The sequence below is a fragment of the Aythya ferina genome (genome assembly GCF_964211825.1).
Source record: "Aythya ferina genome assembly, chromosome: 22".
NCBI lineage: Eukaryota > Metazoa > Chordata > Aves > Anseriformes > Anatidae > Aythya > Aythya ferina.
Window position 1 is genome coordinate 2539380 of NC_140320.1, and position 21787 is coordinate 2561166.

The window sequence follows — 21787 nt, forward strand, 5'->3', positions numbered from 1 at the left end:
GCATGAGGAGGAGGAGGAGGACGATGGTGGCTCCTCAAGTGCCGCAGGGCTGCGATGGGGAGCCACTAGCACTGCCGTGCTCTTGTTCTTGTGCATCGTACCAGCGGGTGCACCGTGCTCCAGCCAGCCAAGCTCTGAGGGGTATTAATTAGTGTCATTACTGTGGTATTTCTATCTGCAAGCAGGAGATAAAGGCACGTGCTCCCGGCACCCGTGTCGATGTTTTGTGTCGCTGCTGTTGTCACCGATCGCTCACACAGTGGCCGCTCAGCCCCTGGGGTGGGAGCCGTGCTCCTGGTTTTGGGGGGCTCGTCCTCTCCAGATCTCCCTTCTTGGCCCCTAGTGCTTGTAGCTGCAACTGGCCAGCCAGGCAGCTGCTGCCTTGCTCTGTCCTTTGGCTTTTCCATCATCAAACCGTGGTGATTTTCCCCCATAAAACACTTTTGGGTCCAGAGGGGCGCTGTGCGGCATCCAAACTGCTGCCCTACTCGTAGATGAAAAGCAATTTGCGTTTGCCTCTGCAATAGGAGAAGGATCAGGGCTGCTTTGTGTCCTGATTTACAGCCTTTCTGGCCAGGAGAAGACTTGCTCTGGGTCATTTGCCTCTTTCTATATGTGATAACTGCCTTCAAGAGCTGTGCGGGTGCCCGAAGAGTCTGCTCAGAGAGCCCCATCTTTTTATTGATTTTTTTGAATAGTACAAATGAACAAATAACAGTGCAACAATAAAAACGGGGGGATAAATAACCTCGTACTTGGCATGCTTGGCTGAGTGGGACTGCATGAAATGCAACGCAGCTCGGCGCCCGGAGAAGGTCAGGTTTTTAAATCTAGACTGGAGCTAAGTAAAATATTGGCTAACTAACTGGATTCCAAAGCTCATAAAACGTTGATAGTGCTGAATGTCGTCTAGAATATATCTCCTCATCTTTTAGACAGGGAGCCAGGGCTTGCCTTGATCCTCCCTCCCCGGGGAGATGCTCCTCTGGCGCAGGAGGCGGCCAGGAGCAGGAGAAGGGAGCCTGTCAAGTGCCTTGTTTTCCTCCGTGTTGGCAGGGCAGAGCCGGAAAGGTTGCTGGGGTTAAGAGCAGCAGCAAAAGCTAAGCTATAAGCGGTGCTTCAAGTTGCCGTGCTTTGATTTCTTAAGCTGAGCCGCGGGCTGGGATCGCAGCGGAGGATGCTGGGGAGAGGCAACGGGAGAGGAGCTCCGGGCTCCGCGCGTGGCTGAGCCTTTCCCTGCCTGTATCGGCGTCAGGAGGTGGGGAGGTGTCCTCAATCCATAGCTGGGCCCCGAGGCATCGCAGGATGGCCCCTTGCTGTTAATGTCCTGGACTCAAAAGGAGAAACCAGAGTTTGTCTGCGAGGAGGGTGCTTCTCCTATAAAGACAGGCTGAGAGAGCTGGGGATGTTCAGCCTTGAGAAGAGAAGGCTCTGGGGAGACCTCATTGCGGCCTTTCAGTACTTAAAGGGGTCTTATAAAAAGGATGGAGAAGGGCTCTTTACTTAGGTAATGATAGGACAAGGGGGAATGGTCTTAAACTAAAAGAGGAGAGATTTAGATTAAATGTTAGGAGGAAATTCTTCACTGTAAGGGTGGTGAGGCACTGGCACAGGTGCCCAGAGAAGCTGTGGATGTCCCGTCTCTGGAGGTGCTCAAGGCCAGGCTGGATGGGACCTTGGGCAACCTGATCTGGGGGGTGGTGTCCCTGCCCATGGCAGGGGGTTGGAGTTAGCTGGTCTTTAAGGTCCCTTCCAACCCAAGCCATTCTATGGTTCTGTGCTGTTCAGGTGCTGCCTACCACTATACAAGGGTGTAATAAGTGCACAGGTGCAGATTGGTGGAAAACCTGTGCATGCTGCCCCTCCTTTGCCCCCACAGAGCCTGGGGGCTCCAGGGCAGGTTGGCACCGAGGGGATCTGGTGCTGGCTTGGCTGCTGGAGCAATGTTGGACACACATCAACCCGCAGAGCTTCAGGCTGGGGCCTTGACCGGGCTGCTCCCGCAGCGCAGCACACAGCAGTGCCTACCACAAAGGGGTGCAGGGAAGACAAGTCGGGTAACATTTGCGTGCTGCTTTGAAACAGAAAGGCTTTTGAAGTCAGGATTTGGATCTTTGCGTTGCTTCTCTCTCCTCTTTGTTCCTTTCAGCGCCCCGTAAGGAGTGCAGCTCAGTGGTGTGCCGGTGTCAAGGTCTGCTGGCCTCTTGCTCCCCGGGAGAATTACGTCCTCCCTTGGCAGCTTCACTTCAAGGCAGCGCCTTCGATTGGTATTCCTGGTGCGGCGTTTGCTCTTGTACATAGTGCATTTTTATTCAAATAATGGTATTGATCGCCGAAGATGTAATGGGGAAAATAAATGAAAACAAATAAACAGAGAAGATTTGTACTGAACTCCTTCAAGGTCTGGTTCTGAAAGTCAAGGAAGCGTCCGCGCCCCGCGCAGAGCAGGGCGATGGAGCTGCTGTCTCCTTAATTAGCGTGAGTTTGGGAGCTGCAAACGGCAACAGGAGGGGTCTGCCAGTAAGTTAAGGGCTGGGACAGGCTCCTGCTTGTGAATACCGTTCACAGATGTGCATGGCCTGCCCTGCTTACCGAAATATCCCGGCACATCCCCCTGCTGCTGGTGGCGGGTGGGCTGCTGCATCTGCTCGCAGGGCGCTCTCCTCCGTGCGTTCCTTGGCTGGCTTTGAGCAGCCTTTCAACCTGCAACAGCCCTGAAGGATTTAGACTTGCGCTTTGGGTCTTCTGTCACTTGGAGCTTTTGCCAGCCTCTGCTTTTCTGTGTTGGATGCCAGGAATGTGCTCGTTAGTTTGAAGGATGAGAAGCATCGTAAGCAGCTCGTACCACTGATGAAGGCCCCTTCAGCACCGGGCAGAGCTGCAGCTTTGTTACCAAGAAGAAACATTTCCTGGTGTTTGTAGCTCCTCTGAGAGTTTAGCGGTGAGGTGAGACTCATCTTTTGCTAGAAATGTTTCCAGGCCTTGTCGTTGATATGAAGGCCAGCAGCATTGACTGAAATAATTAGGACTACATATATATATATATATATATATATTAACCTGTTGCACTGGGGGATGTTAAAGGTGAGTTCTTCAGCAATGCTGTATTTTTGCACCCAAAGAATGGAATTTCATTTCCTATCAGACCAGATGTTTTTACATTAAAAGCAGCCAAGGTAACCAAAGTGAAAGCTTGGCTCTAAAGCACCCCCAGCCTTTAGGGACGTCCTTTCCACGCTGGCTGCAGAGAGGTTGCAGGGCTGCGGGGATGGAGCAGCACAGCCAGCGAGGAACAAACACCTGAGTTCATGATGCAGTCCTTCATCTGTCCCCGATCCTTGTCCCCTCTGGTCCTGGTGCCCATGGCTGGCTCTGTGTGGCTCCCCCCAGGGTTTGCACGGCAGCAGGCGAGTGATGGAGTGCGCCAGGGAGCCGGCCGGTTCCAGCTGACAAGATAATGAACTGCCAAATAAAGCACGGGAGAAAGGGAAATCCATGATAAATCCACCTCTCACGCACCGCGGAGGAGACGGATAAACTCCCTCTCCCCTCCTGACAGTGGGATTTTTCTCTCCCAAGCCTGCTGCAGGAGGCGCGGCGAAGAGGCTGCCCTCTTATGGCACGGGTGGACGGATGGACATAGGGTGCGTGCCATCACCATGTCCCTCCCTGTGGAGCTGTGTCCCTCTCTGTTGCTGCTAAGGGAAGGTCGAGCCCTCGTGCTCAGCAAGTGGGATTCATTTTGGGGACGTCAGGCTCCTGTTTTCCTCCTCTGTGTTGGAGGGGTCCTGCCCATCTCCCCTCACTGCTTCCCCAGCCAGGTGCAGACCCAACCTGAGTCCTCAAATCCTGGCCCTGCTGCCTCCACTTCTTCCGTCACCCTCTCTGTGGGACCTGGCACCGTCTGATTTTTTTCTGAAGTCAGTGAAATGCATGAATTGGCGATTTCCCAGTCTTCAGCGGCTGAAGGCAGGTGTGTGCTGCTCCCACCCTAATTGCTGAGGGGGAAAAGAAAACAACAAAAAACACATCAAGGAGGGTCAGCAGAGCAGCACATTAGCGCAGCAATTGGGGCCGGATGGACGGGATATTTCAGGTGAGGGCTGCTCACCGAGGCTGTGCATTAGCAGAGCTGCAGGAGGAGCAGGGCAGGAGCTGAGGTGCATCAGAAAAACACTTTAGCGCATGGGCCATGGACTGGAATAACGAGGGTGGTGGGGGTCAGCACTGGGTGCCCAGGATGAATTTGGGGTGTGCTGCATGCCGGCTCCGTGCCCGCTCACCGGCTCTCTGCTCCCCTCAGCTTTGCCCAGTGGCTCGAAAGAGGTCAGCCGCTTATTTTCAGTGCGCTCACTCTCCCAACTCCTTTCAGTGTCTGATTAATAAATCATGAAGTTTGCCCAAGCCTCCCTCTGTCCCCACCCAAATACAAACATTCCCCGTCACCGCCACCTTGCAACCAGCAAAGCTGCTCCCTCTGACAATCAATTACCCTCCGGAGATGAAATTATTGTTTAATGGCTTTTGGAACAGGCTCCTGCTCTGACATTCATCACAATCAATAATGCATCAGCGGGGACAAAAGAAATTACCTGCCTCCTGCTAAGTGAAAGAGTCCATTTGTATTCTGCGCGGCCCCTTTGCGCCCGCTGAGCCGAGGGTGGCTGCTGAGCAGGGGAGCTCGGGCAAAGTTTGCTCAAACTTTGCTGTTGGTGCTCTCGTTAGCAAAATTGGGCCTGAAAGCCACAGGATGAAGGATAATGAAGGGGGTGAGGGCATGGTTTGGGCTGGTTGGGGGCTGGAAAGGGAGCGGGGACCGTGGTAGGGGATCTGGGGAGGTTGTAGGTGTACCTGAGCACATGGCAGCGATGCTAAGCCTGGTGTGGGTTTATTTCCAGCATCGTCTCATGCAGCGCTGCTTCTCACCACAGCTGGGGTTTGGTCCTTACCTCAGACGAGGCAGGAAGCAGCTTTGGGCTTCCTTCAAGGTGAGGAGGGCACAGCGTCCTCTGAGAGTCGGCTCTGCTCTGCCCGGCGCATCTCCCGATGTGCGGTGTGATATCAGCACGTCCCTGACATGGGATCGGCGGGATCGATGCGGCTGCAATGTGAGCAGTGTGCCGCTTAGTGTGTCTGCAGCCAGGCTGCCGGGTGCTTCGAGGTCCTCTGAGGGGCACCACCGACCCCAGCACGGGTTGGGGTGGTGTTAGGGAGCAGTGCTGCGTCCCAGCGCTCCCAGTTAAACCAGTTCTTCCCATTTCAACAGGCTGCAGCAAAAGTTTTGCTTGTTGTATTATTAATTCTCTGTGGAAAAAAAAAAAAAAGCCTAAATGCCCAAGAGACAGAGGTGGGTCCCATGCTGCTGTCCCAAATGCAACTTGTAGGGTGCCAGGTTTCCAGCAGCGCCCACTCCTTGTGCATGCAGCCAGAGCTGGGTCCCTGCCCTTTGCCTTGCAGGACCTCATGGTGACTGGGGAGCTTAATTTTTTAAGTGGCCATGCCAATTACTGGTGAAGTGGGAAGCCTCATCAGCTCAGCGCCCATGTTAGAGTCACTTGATGGCTGTTGTTTGTCTGTTCTGTGCCCTTGGGAGCCCAGCCCAAGGCTGGTGGGATCAGGTGGCACCAGCCACCACACTGGGGTCCCCGTTCCTGCCATGCTCTGAGTAAGGCGAGTCCCTGCTTTTGGAATCAAGACCAAAAATAAGTAAATGTAACTAAAATTCCCCTATTATTTCTTTTATTGCTTGAAAAGAAGCCTGCATTTGATAGGGAGTTCATCTCCACCAAGACTTTGGGAAGTTGGCACCCTCTAGGGCTTCCCAGGACAGGGTTTGTGTCCCAGTGGGAGTCAGCATGTGAACAGGAGCACTTATTTCTCATGTTCCACAATCTACCACTTCTGTTGGTTCCTTTTGGGGCTCTTTGCTGTTTGTTTCAGCACAGAGGTGCCTTTTCTTGCACCGAGGGGATAAGCACTGCAGGGCATCGTGTGCAGCATCAGAGCTGCATGAGCACTGCTGCGATCCTGCAAGGGAAGGGCTGCACAGCAAACTGGGCTGAGGAGGAGCCTTCCTGTGATGTTGGCCCCCCAGATCAGCTCCTTGCTGGTTGAGCAAAGGGGTTTGCCTCTGTTTAGCTCTGAATGCATCTCCGTGAGAGGTGTCTCATGGTTTGGGGGCGATTGGCTCTTGCTTTGCAGCTCCAGGCGGCGGCACGATGATGTGGAGCAGGCAAACGCGGAGGCTGGAGATGGGGAGAGGAGGCACCAAGGGAGGAAAATGGCATTCACACCAGCGCCGTGTTTAGCTGTAATCTAACATGACTTTCCCCTCTGTTGGCAAAGGGGCGCACATGATGTTAACATTCATTATCATGTCATATTCGATTGACTGCCAGAACGCATTACGCTTTCCCCTGTAACACTGACAAAACCCATTCGCTCGCTCCGCCGAGGTCTGCACCTCCCAATGGTCACGGCACGCTGGGGAGGTGGGAGGCCATCGATACAAACACGATGAGTGTCGCTGGGGCTGTCCCTGCTGCTGCTCGGGGGGAGCTGGGCTGGGAGGCAGCTGCGCAGGGTGGCCAGGTGGTGAAAATAACGATGGTGATAACCGAGTGTAAGCAGGGCCCGTCGGGAGAGGGAATCAGGAGGGTGAATTCCCAAGGCTCAGCACTCAGGATGCCCAGGGGTGAAGTGGTGCTGCAGTCCTAGAGGAGAGCCTATGTTTGGGGGCATTGCTCTCGGCCCCTCTGCCCAGAGAGGGAAAGCAAGCCTTGCAAAGAGAGGAAGAAGCCCATTGATGTACTCTAGGGAGCAAATTATTATTATTATTTTATTTTATTTTTTTCTGGTCATATTTAAACCCGGCAAAGGGCAGCAGATCCCTGCAGGTCTCTGCACAGATGTTAAGGCTGGCTGTTCCCCAAGGATATACACACACGAGCTTCCAGCGGTAGTTCCTGCCCCTTGCCTGCCTAACGCTTCTCCCACCACTTTCCTATAGCACCTGCAGATATGGGTCTGGTCCCCAAGTGATCCATGCAACATCTGGGGAGCCCAAACCTCCCAAACCGGGCCCCCCCCAAGTGCAGCCCGGTGAGATCAGCACCTTCACTCTTGTTTTATCCCTTGCTGAGGTTTCTGCAACTTGACAAACTTTGCCCAAACTCCCTATTGATTGACCTGGTGATTAAGCTGTTGAAGCACTGCTGCCATTTTTGTGGTGTCTGACTGTCATTTTTCCCCCAGATCTTAAAAGGATTTTTAACTGTCAGCTATATACAGCATACTTGCTCCTAATAATCAATATTGATTTTCTTGTAATATCGTCTATCTAGATGCCATGCCTTATTTGTTGTGAGATTAGAATCTCGATAAGCTTGTAAAATAAATCACATATTTTTCTCGTGTGTGAATGTGCACATATGCAGAAATATCTTGTTAAGATCATTATCTTGATCTGCTGGCAAAAAAAAAAAAAAGAGAATTGTGCCTTGCAGCTGCAAAAAAACAACTCTGCTCTGGCAGCTTTACTCTTGCTTTAAAGTTGTGAACGTGGGGAGCGAGCAGCCCTGGCTCCGGGGTGCTGCTGTCTGTGGACGGGGAGCAGGTCAGGGATGCGAGTCCTGCCTGCTGCTTTGCAGAATGATCATCTGACATGGAAGCCTGTTGGAAATTAGCATTTCTAAGTGTCTTTTTTATTTTTATTTTTTTCCAATGGGCACTGGTGTGTGCTTAGAAACCATGAAACTGGGTCTACTGGTCACGTTTAATCCTGCAGTGCCTTGGGGCCAGCCAGGAATCAAGCTGTTCTGCTCAGCAATGCATGCAAGGCAGTTACACTGCCCTAAATGTGCGCATTGTATGTTCGGTGTGGCGTTACCTGCATAAGCAATAAATGCTCTTCCTCGGTTGTTTTGTCTTTAGGGACCTTAAAGCTTATCGGCGTGCGTGACCAGAGCATCCTGCTGGTGGGATTTCACTGGAGACGAGGTGCTGGTGCCTGAGCTGGAAAAGATTTTCTGTAAGGACCCACAGCAGAGAGAATATTAAAACAAAAGTTGATTGAATGTAACTGAAAACGCGCCTAAGAAAATAGAAGGGTCTACCCAAACTGTTGGGAAAAAAAGTCAATTTTCCCATTTTTGACAGAGGACTGCCAGATAAGATGTTTCAAATCGGCTTATTGAATTATAAAAATGCCGACATTTCCAAGCAGAACGCTCTGCTTTGAAGTGAAATGCTGAGATTTTTCATTCTGACATTTCCCAATTGATATTTTTTGGTAACTTTCTGCACACCTGGTAAAAGGGAGATGGGGGGAAAAATGAAAGGCTTGAAAGTAACTGAATTGCTGAATGGGTAAAAAAATAATGCTGTTCTCTAGATAATTCTCATTAAAGCCAAGCCACTTGGTTTCTGCTTCACCTCCCCATTGCTGTTCATAGTTGTGACCCAAAGCCTGAGTTTTTGTACCCATCAGCCTCATTTTTTAAAATTGTTTTTTATTTCTTGCACCAAGTGTGGCAAAGGTTCCACTGAGTTCTGCGTCTCTGAGCTATTGCAGGGGCTTGTTTGGAATACGAAGGCTTTCTCCTCTTCTGTTTCCTTTCCAAAATTCCTCTTTATTGAAATGAACTTCCAAGGGGTAAAAAATCTCCCCTGCTTTGCGATAACTTGCTATTCTTTTGTGTTTGGTATAAAATTGTTTTCTCCTCCTGGGTTTGCTGTGAAGGGGGTTTCTTGGAGGAAACTTGATAAATATTCTCAATTCCACACAATTCAATTTGGAGTTAAGCAGGATAATAAACTAGTTGCTGCTCTCGCCAGAAACAGACGATGCAGATGAGTCAGAGTAGGATTGCTTTGGTTCATTTTGGGTTTTTCTGTCTCCCTGGCATTCATCTAGGAAGAAACGGAAAGGACTGGGAAGTATTTGGGGGAGGAAAACAGTTTTTGAGAGGTATGTTTGATTCCTCCTAGTGATGCATTTGTGTGTTGGCTTCAAAACCTGCTCTGGCAGAGGATGAGCAGCAGTTTCCCAGGTGGTACTGGTAGTTTGGACTCGCTTTTTCCCTGGTGCTTGCTCCTCATCACCCCCTTGAATTCCCCCAGTGCGTGGGTGCAGGTCCCCAGCCGTGGGACAGGATTTGTGCCGTCCCTTCCAGCAGTGGGGATGTGAGTGGGTGCTATCCGCAGCAACCTGGGGAGAGGGATGTGTGCAGAGAGAAGGCTGGAGGGCTGCAATATGCACCAACAGTCTTAAAAAATAATAAAATAAAAAAAAAAAGGAAGAATAAATAAAACTAAGGAGAGGAGAAGAAAAATTAAACATCAAAAGAAGTGAAAAGGCAGCAAAAGACAAAGTGAAGTTCTGCTTCTCAAGCGTCTTTTGTGGCTCTTTCTGCACATCCCATTTGAATTTCCTCTCTGTTTGGGGGCTGGAGAAGGGGGGCAGAAAGCTGCGGCTGAGCGAGGCTGAGCCGAGGATGCTTGGTATGGTAATAACCCCTCCTGAGAGTCCCTGAGCGCCGCGCACATGAAAGCCCTGCCCCTGGCACTGCTGATTATACAGCCTCTAATTGTCTCCCATGCCTGCTCACAACATAAATACTGGAGAAGTGAGAAACCTAGATACTGTTTGCTGAGCTGGCCAAGCCAGACAAGTTCCTAGAGAAGCCCCAGTTGTATTTGGGAAGGAAGAGTTGCGTGTTGGCACGCTGAGCATCCTTTCTGCCTGGGACGGAGGGGTGGCTGCGCCCTGGGCCACTGCTGGGGATGCCGGAGATGTTCCCAGTGCCTGTGGGCTGCGGGCACGTCTTTGGGTTAGTTTTGGGTAAAGCTTCAGCTTAGCTGCATGTGCTCAATAAAGCTTTTAGTTCAATACCTCTTAGTGCTAAGCCTCAGTGTATTAACTCAAGACTTCCCCCGATCGGGGCATAAACATAACATGAGCTCTTCCTGCCAAGAAAACATCTGATGCTTGCCTCGACGTAAGCTCAAAGAGCTTTTCCTCCTCTGGTGTATTGTGCCAGACAGCTGGAGCTGCCCATTTGCTCTGGGTTGGACACGGGGACCGTTATGGTCCCGCTGGTGTGGCACGGCACGGGGTGATGGGAGCAGGACAGCTCCAGCCCATGTTGTCCTCCTTCCCCCTTGGGTCCCTTTCTGAACACCCTGCCGGCCGCTCAGCTCGGCATGACAAATATTTCAGCAAGCATTGCTCTCGCATCGTGTACATTTGCGAAGGAGCAATTTATCAGAGCGATTTTTATCCTCATTAAGGCAAATTAAAGCCCGCAAAGCAGGCAACAGAGGGGGAGAGGGGAGAAAAAAAATCGGCGTTCATGAAATATTTATTAAAAACAGCCATTGTAATAAATATTTGAAACCCGGTTATTAACATTAAATCATATCAATGTCAAGTGCGCGTTGCGCATCGACTCTTCTGCTAATTGGGTGCAGGGGTCGGCAGACCCGGCGTGCTATGGGGCCGCTGCGGCCGTGTCCGACCGATCGCGGCGCTTTGCTGCTGGAGGGCGAGGGCAAAGCCTAAAACGCTGTGGGAAATGGAAACAAATCCCATTTGTTTGGGGGAGCGAGACCCAAGGCTTGCCGCAAGGTGTCCGGATTGTAACCCGAATGCCTCCACGCGGGGCGGCGGGGAGCGGCGGTGATTTGCTTTCCAGAGTGGTTTAGCATCGCTATTCCCCAGCAGGGCGAGGTAATTATCCCAAGGAGGCGTAAAACAAGGGCTGGCACTATAAACCAATGTCCCCGTGTGAAGCAAAACAAGAGAATAAATCTCCAAAGCGGGACAGTAACACGGGCAGTGAAATCAGTATTGATTATTAGAAGAGGGGCAGTAAAACTCGCGGCGAGCCCAAAGCAGGCGCACCCTGTGTAGCTGCAGTTTGGGCAGTCAGGGGGCTGTGTGGGCAGGATGAGGGCTTTTCCCAAGGGATGTTCGTGCAGTTTATTTCTTCTTCTGGACCTGGGGATTAAAGGCAAGATTTGCGGTATTTCTCCATCAGCAATTGGCCTCCATCCTGCCTCCCTGCTTTCTCCCCATCTGCCTACATCCCAGCTCCTGAGGATGATGAGGTGGAGGAAGGGGCTGCCTCTGCTCTGGCCCTGGAGGGTTGTGGTGCAGGGGGATGTCCCAGCACCGATCCTTGAGTGAGGCTTTTTTTTTCCACCTGCAGAGGGGAAGCCCCAATAGTTTGGCCAATCTGTGTGGTTTTCGCCAAGCTGTTGATGTCTGGCAAAGAAAAGTAATAAAAACATCCATTGTCTAAGTGTCAATTAGTAACAGAAGCAGCCTTTTTGTGGTTCTGCTGACCTTCTGTTTGAAACATCCTTTATTGCCTTTTAGGCTTTCTAATAAATATAAGCTTGAAATGGAAGCAAAACACTTTGTTAAATCCCAAACGCTGTTTCCCTCTTCTTCCCCAAACCACTTGCCAGCCCTGAATACTTTATTTGCAGGGCTCTAATCGCAGCCTCCCAGGAGGGCAATGATGAGCAGAGGATTATTAGCTTCATGGCTATATTTACCAGCCCTCCGGATAGGTGCCAAGTCCAAGGGAGTTTTGCAAAGGAGGTCTGCAAGGATTTCCCTACAAAATGGCACTTTTTGCAGCCCTGCCTGTGGTTGCTGCTGGCTGTGGCTGCCTGCAGCGGGTGGGAGGGCTGCAGGGGCGGCTTCTCCCCGTCTTTTAGGGACAGTGGTTGTAGGGGGATGGTTGGACCAGGTGGTCTTGGAGGTCTTTTCCAACCTTAGTGATTCCCTGTGTGCATGCACATGAACTGGCTCTGCCTCACCCCTGCTCCTGCTGCCCAGTCCCCTTGCAAAATGCATTTTATCAGTGCCACTTGCCAGCCCTCCAATCAGAGCGGTTGTGGGTACTTTTTTTTTTTTTTTTTAATATATATATATTTTTATTATTTGAAACGAACAAATAAATAAATGGTAATTTAGTTGTGGACCCAACCCAGCCGCCCATAAAAGCTGATGTAAACCAGATTTACGGCACCGTGCTGAGATGCTTTTATGCGAAACAGAGCTTCGGAGGGGAAGCCATCTATCAGGCGAGAAGCTGGAGTGGACGAGATTTAAAAGGCAGCCTCCTTTTGTTCCCTAATAGGTTGGATACTTTGGTGTGGAAGTCAGGGAGGAGAGAAGGGGGAAATCACAAGGTGTTAGGGATGACATCTGTAGCGGCGACGCCACACACCTACGTCGGTAATAGGCTTTGAACGTTTAAGGAGGTGAATCCTCTTATTTCCCATGTTTATTTCCTACGTTGCTGTAAGTTTATCAGCTGGGGTTGACTCCACTGAAAGCCACGAGGAACCTGATGTGAAATGAGAGCACCAGGGTCCTCGTTAGTGCACGGAACTGCTAATTTCTCAGGCTGTACATCTCCTGCACCACCCTGTGCTAATCTGAGTTTGCTTTTTCAACTCATGACCGTGCTCGCTGCCCAGCAGCCCCAGAGGGCACTTCTGTGCTCCCCATCCCCTGTGAGCAGCACGGGGCGCGAGGCTGGGCTGCTGCTGGCTTTTTGGGGGGGATAACCCCATTTTACTAAAAATCTGCTTTCCCTGGGAACACGCTGATGAAACCAGGCCTGAATGCCAGGCCGAGGTTGGCTCGTGCCCCCACCCAGAGTGGCTGTGATCTTCTCCGTGCACACAGAATTCACAAGTGAATTGCCGTTCCGTGTGGGCTTGCTACGGTTTTATTGCTGGAAGAGCACAGACCGGTGATTCCAGTCTACCAGTGCTCTGGCACAGGAGGAGAAGGAAAAAAAATGAAAATCCTTTGCTTTAATCTTTGTGAAGGGAAGCGCAGGTGAGGGAACAAAGAGATGGGGAAGCAGAGAAAGAAAGGGTGGGTGAGAGGGTGCCAAAGGAAGTCGGCGCACGGAGAGATCAGATGGGAGAGACTCCTCTCAGGGGCACGGGGAGGCGAGGAGGACAAGGGGCTGAGGAGCACTGAGCTGGCTGTGCTTTGATGCTGGAGCTCCCAGCACTGCTCATTTTGGAGGAGCTGGGTGCTGCCGACGTGGAGGTCCCCTCTCTTCCAGGGAAGCACCGTGCTCGGGTCCAGCCTGGCTCCTTTGCCCTGTGTTCATCGTGCGCGTGTCCCCTTGTGGCCGTGGTGTGTCCCCTGCTGGGTGGCACGGGGACACCCTGGGGCTGCTTTTCTTTGTGTCCTGCTAAAGCCAGAGGTCCGGGGAAAAAAAGGAGCAGGAAACTGGGTTCCTGGGAGGACAGAAATTGGAGCTTTGTGGCTGTTGCTGATGGGGTTTCGTGCTTCTCCTGGCAGCGATATGCTGTGAATGTCTCGCTTTGCTGTAGCCCTTGAGATGGTCCTAGCAGAGCATCAGCTGGGCGCCTGCCTTCCATCAGGCACTGAAGCAAAAGCAAAGCCCCGCTTCAATGCAGGAAGATGAGAAAACCAGTCTGAGCATGCTGCTTCACATCTAGGTCGTGGCTGGAAGGTGCTTGGGTGCTTCAGTGATGAGCACGTCACGAGGGACTCCTGTAAGGGGAAGGTGCAGGGTTTGCCGGGAAAAAATATGTTGTTCCTACAAGGCAATATTAAAGTGATTTGGATTGACACAAATCAGCCCCCCTGAAGGAGGAAATGGCTTCTGGAAAGTGCACCAACTTCTTTTCAGGCTAGGAATGACTCAGCAGTGCAGGTGCCTGGCTTCTCTGCGCTGGCTGACACATACAGTGAGAAAACAGAAAGGCGGTGCGAATGCAAGGTTTTGGGGAGATCAGCAGGCACTCCCTGCTGCCCTTTGTTTTTCCCCTTTCTCTCCGTGTAGGTACAGGCCATTGATCCTGATTCAGGCAGCCGGGAGGTGTCCGTTTTGGGATGTCTGTGGCTGGGCTCGGTGTCTGCGGCGTGGCTGTGATTCCCCATTCAGCTCAGGGGCCCAGACTGGAGCGACGTCTGGCTGCACGTTCACAGGAGATGATTTCAGCCATCATTACAGCCACCCTGTACTGCACCGCCTAATAAAGACATCAATTTAAACCCCTTACAAGTGGCAATTACCTAATAAAATGCAGGAAGGACCTTCCAAGTTGGCAGTAAAATTAGCATTACCGGGTTTTAATTAATAGCCCAAGCCTGAATGTCTCTTCCATGCCCTATGCAAGAGGGATGGCTGCATCATCGCGCACACAGGCGGGACGAGATCAGGCAAAAGAAGTCAATGAGCCCCGAAAGGGCTCCGTGCCTGGGAGACAGCTGGGTGCTGGAGGGGACGTGCGGGATCCAGCTCGCGGTTACTGGAGCGAGCGGTGCGAATACTGGGCTGTCTCCGCGGGTCGTTTGCTCCTCATGCTGCTTTCCAGCAGGCCAAGCAGGGCCTGGTGCAGTGCTGCTGGCATCGCTGCCCCATCGCATGAGAAATTCGCGTGCGAGCACAGAAGCTCCTTGCAACGGAGCTGCTGGCTCGGGGCTGGAGCTTCCCTGCTGGCTTCCCTGGGTGCTCTTTGCAAACACGTGTTGGGAAAGCTTGCAGAGCTCTGCCGCCGCCCCTCCTCTTCCCCTGGGGATGGCATCTTGCTCCCCTTGTCATTCTTGCAGATTTGTTCAATATTGTGCAGCTCTGGGCTGGGCGCGAGTGCGGCTCCCTCCCCGCTGAGCCCCAGCTCAGCGTCAGCGTGGGCGAGCTGCGCCTCGCCGTGCGGCACGCACAGGCAGTATTTGATCCCGTGTAAAGCGGGCTGCTACAAAGTCAGCCTGTCAAAAAGGAGAAGAAGGAAAAAAAAAAAAAAAAAGCTGAACAAATCTGAAATGGCAGGGTGACTTTATACCTAGCCAGCACTTTGCATCGTGTAACTGCAGTATTTCTGATGCGCTACAAGGAGCCCGAGAGCTCGGCTGACTCAGGCTGTCAAACCCCAATCCTCCCCGTCCTTTTTGCTCGGTACCCGTCCCGTCTCCCTCTGCACACCCGTGGCGAGCTGCCTGGCAGGAGCAAGTGGCAGGGGGTGGCTGCCCTGATGGAGGGAAGGACCCCTGGTGCGCTTCTCAGGAGGGTGGCTCCATCAGACGGAGCAATCGCGATGCTTGGCAAGATTGCTTTTCTGGGGGCGGGGGGAGCGCAATCTGCCTGCAAATGTGCATGCTGGAGGAGGAAAATCAAAGCGGTGCGTTCAGCAGAGCCAATTTCCTCTCGGACCGGGAGGCGGCAGGGAGAGAGAAGCGGTGGTTGGGATTGGTGCTTCCCGAGCTAATTGTGTTGACAAAATAATGAAAGTATTTGTATGCGCTTGGTCTTGTTGTATATCAACTCTAACAAATAGAAATCCACAGGATTTTTTTTTTTTTCTTTCTGATTTTGCTATTCTCAGGCAATTTGTAGCTGGGAGGTGATAGAAATTCACTGCACTGGCGGGCCAGCAGGAGACTGCCTCTCCCACTTCTCTTGCGCTCTACCCAGGAATTAGCAGGATGGAGGAGGGATGAGTTTCAGTGCACCCGGCACCCCTCGTAACCTTATAAAAGTCACCCAGTGTGTGTTATCTCCCCTGATACTCCCGAATTTAGAGGGTTGCTCTCCCCTCGGCTTTCCCTGATTATGGGGAGTGGGGTGAGGGGGGTGCTGTGCCAAGAGGAGATGCTGACTGTGCTTCTTCACCCTGCTGCTGGGTCTCGAGCTGCTGGTGTTTGTGCAATTTGGAGGTGAGGATGGATCCTGCACCTGTTTGAGGCTGGTTTGGGGCTGCTCATCGCTTGCAATGAGTTACTGAAGGGGGTCTGTGGGTCTGAGCCTTCCTCTTCTGCTCATTTGGCATTGCAAAGCCCCAAGGTTTTGGGGTGCTTCTGGGGGATAAGCAAAGGATGTGCTCTGGGAAAGCCTTGCAGCATGTTGAGCAAGGTGGTCACTGAGAATCTCTCCACTTTGGGGACAGAGAAGAGCTGAGTGACCTGTGCTGTGTCTCTCCAGGCACCTTTTGGGGCTGTTTTTGCAAAACCCTGGCTCTGTCACCCTCTGCTGGCTCCGTGAAGGGGGCAGCCCTGTGTCTGCACTGCCTGTCCTGCGCTGCCAGCGGAGGGACCGCCAACTTCAGAGACAGTTATGGGAAGCCAGGGCCCCGTCATAAAGTGTCACTGATGTGGAAATACGGGATCAAATGAGTAGCAATTCGCGTGTCACCGCATGACAGAACAAAACCCTCTACCGAGGAATTAAAGCCATAAATATCCTACAGGGCCCCTTCCTGCTAACATGCTCCTGACATCTGGAGTGGCAGCCCACTGGAACCTATCTGCTGTCAGAGAGCTGTTGCAATTAAGTCGTGAATGCAGCGGGGAGAAGGGGGAAAACAATTTTTTAAATGACTTGGCAGGTGATGGAAAACCAAAATACCCTTTTCCATTAACGCTGGCAAATTTACCTTAAAAGGACTGGGTTAGAGACTAAGTGAGCTAATTGCTGGAGTCAGGCAGGCAGGTTTTGGTCTCCGTGGGGCTGGTGCGGGAGCGATGGAGGGTCCGTGGTTGAGTTCCCACTTAGGTCTCCACCACTGCGATATTTAACACTTTCATTGTACCTAAATCACCATTCTGGTCAAATTAGGCTGCGTTTTTCCCTTGCAGACTCTCTCCGCCCTCCTGTCCCTCCTGTTTCAGATGTCTCAAGCAGCCATAACTGCAGCATCCATCCGAAACTTTGCTGCCCTGCCGAGCACCTCGAGCACGTTCCTGTGCACCTGTGTGCGAGGCTGCCTGGCGCGGCCGTCTGTCCTGGCCACGGGCAAGCGCTGCAGTGGCGGTGCCTGCAGAGCCTCATTTGAATGCAGCACGGCTGCTCGGTGCCATCCTGCTCGCTCGCCTTTCGGTGCTCTTCGCAGAGGTGGTGCTGCTCCCGATGCAATTTGCATTTGTGGAGTTTACAGGAGGTGTCACTGAGCAGATACACTGGCAAGCTGCGTCTCGCAGAGAATTTATTTTGTCGAGGTTTCGCTCCCTCCTTTCCAATCTGGCTGGCTTGGTTTCGATTAAAGCATCTAGCTGCTCCGCTAGATTATCAGACACCGAGCCCAACGGCAGGCTTTGTGTTGGGCTCGTTTGTTCCTCTTCCTTGCCCCCGCCGCTTGGCTCCTCTCCAAAGGTACAGCCGTTGCGAGACTGCCGCGTACACGTGCTCCCTGGAAATTTCTCTCGCCGGCCATCTAAAATCAGGAAGCAGAATTGATCCCGTATGCCTTAGATGGCCGAGCTGAGCTCAGAAATTATGAATTGCTGTTAATCAGAGGCTGAGAGGTTCAAAAGTGCTTCGGTGACTTTGCGCAGTCCTTGTCACCTTTCTGAAGGTGCCCGCAAACGGAGCTGGGTTTCAGCAGAGTGCCCAGCGCTGTCTGAAGATTGGTCCTCTTTAAGATACTAAAGAGGCTGTCTGAAAATTGCCAATCACTTTTGGCCACGGTTTCCTAAACATTAAATTATTCCACCGGCGGCTCAGTCCTGATCAAGCTGTTTTCTGTAATTTCCACCCCCCCTCCCTGCAATTTGCACGAAGAGGGGGGGAAAAAGACTCGAGCTGAATAACCCGTGGTGAACAGGGGGAGCTGCTCTCATGTCCTCTCCCTTGTGCTCCAGGAGGGATGTTTTCTTCCCAGCCCCTTCCCAGGGAGCAGCACGGGCTCTTGAGGGATGCTCCTCCTTGTCTGGGTGAGCAAGGCTTGCCCAAACCCACGGCATCACTCAGAAAACCAAAGAGGCTCTGCGTGGAGGTATGGCAGGAAAAGATGAGTGTGAGGAGCGAAGGTGGGTAGCTGGAGTGTGCTGGAGCATCCTCAGCGTTAGGAAGCCTCCTGCAGGGCGATGTCGGGGTTTCCAGCAGCCAAAATAAGCACAAAACGCCCCAATAAACAAGGCTCTGGGGCTGCGATCTGCTTCTTCCTCAGGTCTCACCCTGCAGAGCCTGCACTTGAGGCTGTGTGGCCGTCCCGGTGTATTTTCTGGATAAATAACATCGAGCTTCTCGCTCGGAACAGCCACGGAGCCTGGTCGGTAATTTCAGGGCAGCTTGCAGCTCCTGGGTGTTTAACTCTCCAATTTGGCCCGCAGCAGCACCAGGCAAATTGCTCGCAGCAACCAGTTTATTCACCCCCAAACGCAGTTTTGTGCTGACCGAAGCGATCCGCTCGGCACATGTTTTCAGCCAGGAAAAAAGAAATTAAAAAAAAAAAAAAAAAGAGGCAAATTGTTTCTGAATGTGCATGTTTTCTATCAAGTCAGCTACACAGAATTTTTTTTTAAGGGATAGGGAAGGAAAAAAAAAAGTCATCTGAAAGCATTATATTCCATTTAGTTCAACCATTCCGGTCATGTTTTCAGCACTAGAAACACACATTCATGTTTTTAATTGACCTGTTGTGTTTGTTGCTTGCTCTTTCAAGTTTTATTGTGAGGCCAAACATCTTCCATGTCTTCTCTGCCTGGGAAAATTGAGGGGAAAGCACTGAAATAGGAACCACCCTGTATCAGAGAAACCTTTAGAGGCATTTTGAATCAGCGCTGCATGACGCAGGGTACCTTGGCATCATCGTAAAGCTCTCAGTGTGCCACTGGATTCCAGGAGAAAGTTCATCCTTCCTTTTAGCCCTAAAAAATTGAGGTCCATCCCCACTGCAGCTCTTCTCCAGCTATTTTTGGGCAAGATCCGGCCTGGACTCTCTCAAGGTCAGTGGTATTGACTGCTTCCCTTCCCCAGGAGCCAGCTGGGGCTAATGGTTTGGCTACCAGGAGCTGAAGGACAGCCCCATCTCCCCCAGTCCCTCCTGGTCCTTATCACAAGCACTGCATTGCTCGGGGGGCTGGGAGCTGGCAGCTCCCTAAGGAAAAAGGACCTGGATCGAAGAAGCATCAAAGCCTCATACCAAAGGCTGTGATCCCACCCCCGAAGTGTTGCTCTCCCTTCTGGGGCCATGCTTTGGCTCCCCAAAGCTCTCGATGGGATTTAGGGCCATGGGGTTGTGCCTTGGGGTGCTCAGGGATGTTTGCGGCTGCTCCTGGGGGTTTGTGGGTGTCCTACAGCAAATGGGGTCCCTGGGGAGGGGCGGCTGCACCGATGGGGTGTTTTGCTGGAAATCCATAAAACACTGAGACAACAGAAATTATTTAAAAAGGAGAGCATCGTCTATGGTTTTGTCTTATTTAATGCTGACATCCTGAGGTCAAACTGTTCATCTCCAAGGAAAGCACGGCACCATTAGTCAAACACAGAAATCTCTAGCTTTGTAGTTTTGCTGCATGATTTATAAGCCACAGGGGTAAAAAAGAAGTTTTTCTCTGAAAATACTAGGGAATATTTCAATCCTTTGGTTTCCTTGTTGTGCTCCCTTGCTCATTTTAACTTCGGTTTTATGACATCAAAGCGCTGGAGCTCGGCTCTCCTGGTACCAGTGTGCAGGGTTTGGCATCCTGCAGCGGCTGGCTGCTGGCTCGTGCCCGCCGTACGGCCGTAATGCATCACGCAGGCACCATCCCGCGTCCCTCTGGGTTTCTTTTAATGAGCACCTCCTGTTCGAAATGGATGCTAAGGAAGGAGTAATGGATCTAATGTATGGCGTCACGTGGCCCAGAAATCCATCTCGAAGCCACCTGGCAATGAGTGGGGTGAGCTGCAGAGCGCAGGCAGGGCAGGACAGGGACAGAGGATCACTTCTTCAGCCCCAAGTCCTTCCATGATGCTAGGGGAATGTCATTTTTTTTCCCCCTCCCTCTGATCACAAAATGGGTGTTTAAGGGAAGAAGTGGCAGTGGCTGCTCTCAGCCGGTCCTTGCATTTGGGCTCGCAGACCAAATGGCATCGCGTGAGCAGCTGAGCAGGTCAAAAAGTAGAACTCCCTTTTGGCGCAGATTTCAGAGTCATGAGGGCTTTGTTTCATTTCGCATTTGCAACTCTAATGTATTCTTCCCCTGCACTCCCACCCACTCCTCACACTCCACCCCAGACTTTCTACTCACATGGCTATCAGTGTCACTTCTGAAACATGTCTTTCCTTGAAAATCCAGCTTTTCATCAATTAAACATTTTTGACAGCTTTTTTTTTTTCTTTCTATTTTTTTTTTTCCTGAAACAAATCCTCTTAAAAAATACTCTTTGCTTTCCTGCAAACTTTCGGTGGTTTTACCTTAAAAGACTCCGGCAGCCCGACTGCGAGGGTGATGCTGGCTCGGGTGCGAGGCGCTGGGTGCGAGGGGCTTCACACCGAGCTGCTCCCTTGGGTGCTGTGAGCTGGGGCTCATCCCCATGGCCAGCAGCTGAGTGCCACTCGCTGCTTGTGCAAGTCTCTGCAGGAGGGCTGGGCTGACGGTGTGTGCTGGGTGTTTCCTTCATGCCCTGCGTTGCTGAGGTGTCCGTGGGTGTTTGCAGGCTGCTTCTCCTCTCTCCTCTTCTCATCTCTTTCCTTTCTTCCCTAAAAGACCCCATGCAGCAACCTGCCCCATCCTTTCCACTTAGCAAAACCCCAAACCAAACCCTCTCCCTGCTGCCGTGCTGGTGCACTGGGGCTGTGGGCTCATGGCATTGCATCCTTTTGGCAAAAAGCAGACAAACCAGAAGACATGAAAATCAAACTTCTGGGGCTGACTCTGCCAGACCCCTTCACCTCAGAAGTGTATTTTACATCTTCCCAAAATGCAGGACGGTGTGTCCCAAGGGTGTGTGCTCTTTTCCTCCTCTGAAAATACTCGAAGTCTTTCTCTCCCATCTGAATCGGATTTAATTCTCTTGCCTGGTGGCACTTTGAAGCCCCTAATGAACAGCAGGTCCCGTCCCTTAGTGCCAGTCACACAAAATTGCTTTTGTGGGCATAGAAATGCCTAACTGGGAGGACAGAACTGGCAGGACATGATGGCTCTGCAATGACTTGCAGACTTCTTTAATTAAGGTGAACACGTTTAGCTGGAAACAAAGCACGGTCCATGGAAGTTGCTAAGCATGTTGATTTAATTGACAATTACTGAATTTAAAGGAAGCGTTCGAGTGTAGCCAGCCCCCTGGTAAGACAAAGTCTTAGCCCACAGACCTCTGAGGCAAGGACTAAGAAAAAGAGGCAGGGCAGGATTAAATGTCTTGCCCAGGACTGTGCAGGAGGTGGTGCCAGGGCTGGGCACTGCCAGCTCTCAGTCCCAGCACCCCCAGCCTTCGTTTTCTTTTAGTCATGGGTGCAGAATTCTAATTAAGCTCATTAGGGGTGCTTACGTTTCCCTTTATTTCTGAACATCCACGGCACCGGCCGGGTTTGGAGGGACAGCGTGTGATGGGAGAGGCTGCATGCAGCCAAACCCAGGCAGTGAGCACCAGCCAAGGGCTGGCGGAGCTCGGTGACGCTGCCCAGAAAGCAGCACTAGTGCTCCTCGTTCCAATACGGATGTTTTCATTATGAAAAGGCAAAGGACTAAGTTGTGAGATTTCTTGAGGTTTTCCCACAAAGCTCGCTCCAAGCTCCCGTTTCTCCCCCGGGGGAGCAAACACTCCAGTAGGGAGCTTTTAGGAACACCCAGAGCTGTTAGCCGAACCCTTTATGCTCTGCAAAGGATCACTTCAATGATGGCTTTCTAGCAGCAAAGTGTGCGCCTTGCAGCCATGCATCCAAAATTCCTCCCTGAGCTTTAAAACAAGAGAAGCTCCTTCAACAGGTGCCCCTTGCTTCTTTTTTTTACAGGGTTTCTGGAGCTGCTTCAAAGCTCACTGAAGTTACAGCGGAGCCGTGCCAAACAGGCACCCACGGCGGTGGC